This window comes from Galeopterus variegatus, unplaced genomic scaffold (assembly GCF_000696425.1).
Source record: "Galeopterus variegatus unplaced genomic scaffold, G_variegatus-3.0.2 Scaffold18782, whole genome shotgun sequence".
Taxonomy (NCBI): Eukaryota; Metazoa; Chordata; class Mammalia; order Dermoptera; family Cynocephalidae; genus Galeopterus; species Galeopterus variegatus.
In genome coordinates, this window is record NW_007744893.1 from 16,140 (window position 1) to 20,718 (window position 4,579).

General features: G+C 41.9%; 2 pseudogenes; both read right to left on the bottom strand.

The window, feature by feature from the left end:
• Positions 1-1,279, bottom strand: part of LOC103582973 — a 17,339-nt pseudogene extending 16,060 nt beyond the window's left edge.
• Positions 1,280-3,773: 2,494 nt separating this feature from the next.
• On the bottom strand, positions 3,774-4,573 carry LOC103582972 (annotated as a pseudogene).
• Between the last annotated feature and the right edge of the window lie 6 nt (positions 4,574-4,579).

A 4,579-nucleotide genomic window follows, 5' to 3' on the forward strand; every position in this document is an offset into this window, starting at 1 on the left:
TTTACAGGAACACACACATTCTAAAGTAAAATTCATGGTGAACTTAATTAGTGTTCTTGGAGTCCTGAAGTCTACACGTTGAGCACTGTGCCTGCCATATGGTAATGGCTATTACCGTGGTGATGCCGAAGATATTGTCCTAACATTTAGAGATAAAGAGATAAACAAATATATAGCAATATACCTCCCCCAAGAATTTACATCGTGTATTCAGTAACGGAAAAGAAAGCAGCCTGTAAGGACATTTTCCTTAGTTTCCTCCTTTATTCGACCACATTTTCTCTTGTCCCTGGGGTTCTTCTCATCGCCTTTGTCTTTGCTTTTTTCTCCCAGCCTGCCTCTAACTCTATCATTAATAGTTCCTTAAGCTTCTTCAGAGAGTCTGATTGATCAAAAAGGGTTAAATAAATAAATCAAACTTCCTGAGTTTCTGAGAAAAGCTAAGGATGCATTCAGTCATACAACAGTTCAGTTGCCAGCAAAACACTGACGTGAAGAGTCGGGGAACATGTCTTCCTTCTCTTGGCTGTTTTCGAATTTGTGTTTAAGAAACAAAAAACATCGATGAGAAATTTACAAATAGTTGTATATTAGAAGTACAGAAAACCTTTACTTCATGGCTGCTGGTCAGGAATCTGGGACCAGCTCATGTCTGACTCGTTGGCTGCACGACCTTGAAAAGTCATTTTACCTCTGTAGCTCTTAATTTCCTTATCAGTTAAATAACTGCCTGGGTACCATCTCAGAGCAATTTTGTTAGAATCTCTGGAGTGGAGTCTGAGCCATCCATATTTTTAAAAGGTTTCCCAGGTTATTTTAAAGTGCAGTGCATATTGAGAACTATTTTCTAGATCCGTGGTTCTCAAACTTTTGCACACATTACCTGCAGGGCATGTTAAAACCCAGATACCTGGGTCCTATCTTCAGAGTTCCTGATTTGGTAGGTCTGGGGTTGGGTTCCTAGAATGTGCATTTCTGACAGATTCTTAGATGATGCTGATGCTACTTACTTTAAGAACCATTGGCCTAGATGATCTCTAATATCATTTAAAAGTATGAAATTCTAAGAATCTATGGCTTGGCATCAATTCTTTGATATACTGTTTGTAGCAGATGGCAAAGAAATGACCACAAATTTCTCCCTTTCTGTATGCAGGCTCTTTTACCTTGTGACTTTGCCACTTTTCCCATCAAGAGGTAGAATCCATTTTTCTATCCCTCTCAATCTGGGCTGGCCTTGACACTTGCATTGATTGACAGAATGTGGCAGAACCGACATTGTGGGAGTTCTGAACCAAGATCACAAGAGGCCTCACAGCTTTTGTTTTCTCTCATTCTCTTGCTGACCAGAGACTGCCATATGAAGGATCCCAGGCTTGTCTCCTTGGGGACAAGAAGCCATATGCTGAGAAAGACCCAGCCAACAGCCAGCACCAGCCACCAGACAAGTGAATGAGACCATCTTAGGTCATCCATGCCAAACCAAGTCACTGGCTGATTGCAGTCACAGAAGTGATTCCGGGCAATACTGGCAGAAGAACCATCCAGCTGAGCTCAGCAAATTGTTCTAACCCAAGGATTGTAAGCAAAAAAATGGTTATTGTTCTGAGCCAAAAATTCTGGGATGCTTCGTTATACTACAATAGATAACTAAGATGCTGTGCCTTCATTCTCCTCTGTCCCTATGTGTAGACGGGACGATGGTAATTTCTGCCATCGTCCTAATCTACAGGAAAGTCATGTTAAGAGAGAGAATACAGGTAAAAATGCCGTGAACCCCATACACTCAAGTGTGGAATCTATTACTTTCTAAAAGTACACTTATTTTCAAGTAGTTTCCAGTGTTTTTCCCCGAGAAAAGGTTGGCAACGAGTAACCACTCTCCTTGAGATGGTTCAGTGGTTTTCACACAATCATGCATCTTGGTAGTTTCATTTTTTGCCCTCTGCCCATCGAATAATATCTCAAGTGTGGTGATCTATTGGTATTCTTGAGGGATATATCTCATCACATGTAGCATTTCATTAGAATTATTGTGTAAATCATGACAGATAGAGGATACTTGACACGGGAATGCTGACCCTACTGGGTAAGTTCATTTATTAGCTATAGTTCCCCGACATTAACCTCTTTTTAAGGAAATTTTTAATTGACAAGTAAGAATTGCATGTATTTATGGTGTACATCATGATGTTTTATGTATATATTATGAAATGGTTAAATCTAGCTATTTAACATATGCATTACCTCAGATACTTATCTTTGTTTATTTGTGGTAGAGCACTTAAAATCTACTGTTAGCAATTTTCAAGTATGCGACATATTATCATTAAGTGTCGTCACCATAATTTACTACATGAGCCTCATAACATGGTACAATGCCTTGGCAAAACTCAAAGTCTCTAGGAGGTCCAGATCGTTGAGTTTGGAAATGGTCCAAGGCACATATCGTTGTCTGTGAATACCAGAGGGCTGTTTGGGGGGTTCTTGGTATGGGTTCTGAATTCTAAATTCAGAGAGACAAACTCATTTAGGACCATAGTCTTTCTGCCACTCACAAACCTACAAACTTACAAATCAGCTGGGGAATCATTTCAGAATTCATTTCAAATGTTATATTAATTCCCAGTGTAGGGGGAAAAATTTAAAAGGGAAGTGTTCAAATGATTGTCTTATTTATATACTTTTACTTTCGTGTTTACATCCTGTGACTAAATATTACATTCATGAACAAATCAAAAATGGACTACAGAGGAAAACCTTGAAGTCTAAGGAGACTGTTCCTCATCAGTTGAAGAGACACGTGCTGTCCAGGCCAGACTTTTACCTGAACAAAATGCAGCTACTGTGTCGGATGCTGGCAGTTTTGAAGGGGCTGTTGCAGGCCTGGTTGGACCTGTCTCCTTGACCAGCCTCATAATGGTTCCCTCATGCTCTACTGGGGAGATATTTGCCAAGGTATTCCAGGGTATGCAGCAACCCTGGTCAACAGCAGTAGCTGCTAACTGGGCACTGAGCTCAGCTAAGGCTTCTGGGCTGTAATGAGAGTCATACAATTCCTGTAGTCTAAGGATGGGCTGGCTCCAGGGCAAGACTGTTAGATCCAAGGGAGGAGCTAAAATAAACACGTGAAGAATAGGACGTACGGCTCAGCAATGACCCACCATCCCTAGCAGGAGAAACTTTGAGCATTGATTACTGTCTTAGTCACACACAAAAATCACACAATTTCCTTTATTCTGAGCTGAAATTTTTGAATTTATTGCAGCATTACTAAAAAGAATACATATTTCTTATAGTGCCACTATTAAGGATACACATAAATGCATGGCTGAAGCCAGGAATGACATAAGGAAAATGCCAGGGTTAGTCAAATGCTAATCTTCCCAGCCCAGAATGCTGGGTAGAAATGGGATGGAAGAAGGAAAACTGCAGATTTTGATGGCAGGCAGTTACCACTTATGACCCTTGGCAAGAAGGGCAGAAATGGGGTTATATGGTGAACTGAGTGCAAACTGTGACCTCATCTGCATCACATAGGCATGCAGCACTGTTTTACTAGTGATGAATTATACGAGCTGCTGACTAGAGAACTGTATGGCTGGGTTGCACAGGGGAGACAGAACATGAAAAAGCCACTCTCTAAAAATATCCCTTAAAGCAACAAGCAAGACCACCCTGCTCAGCAACCTCAGGTTGGGGACCCCTACCTTCCCACCCTTCTCTCCCTCACAACACCATTCCAAGTCTTCTGATGCTCTGTTTCTTTCTGATGCTCCGTTTCTTTCCCTCTTCTTTGTCTCCCTTAGGGGCTGGGGAGCCCTCTGGGAGTGGGGCTGCCTGTGCCCTGGACCATTTCCTCACTGCCCTCTTCCTGCTCAGGTGTGGAGAGAAACAAGCTGCCTATGCCTGAAGGGGTATTCCTGAGCAATAATGTATGCTATACGAAGTGGTGGCACAGTTCCTGCTCATAACATGCAGCTGCCTGCAGCAGATCTCCATTCAGCTTGTGATTTAATCCTTGGAGATACCAAGAATTGGATGCATTTTGTGGAAGATTTTTGTTGAGGTTTTGTAATTGGCATTTCATCTCTTCTTTCTCAGCTAGCGTTTTGCTTACAGACAAATCCTCTAAATGATGCTGGGCAGCAGTGTCTTCTGACTTCCCGTGATACTCCTGGAGGATGCAAGAGCGCTGCTGGAGTCGCTGCCTCTCAGCGTCAGGCAGCTCCTTACTGAGTGCTGTCGGACAACGTGCTTGTGCTTCTAGGTGCTCAGTGAGATCAGAGTGTGCATTCCGAGGATCCAGTCCCTCCACAATCACTTCATTCAAATGTTCCATAGCATATTTCTCTCTATTTCCAATAGCTTCAGATTTTTCTCTATTATGTATTTGTTTGTTTTTTGCCTTGTAGAACTACCCGATCTGGTGATGGAGGAAGCTATTGTATGGTATGAACTTCAGTGCCCTCTTTGACAGTTCAATAGCTTTGTCTAGGTCACCTTTTTTTTTTGTAAAATTTGGCTGCACTACGAAGGACATCTGTTTGGCAAGGAGCCTTCTCCAGGACCTCTTCAA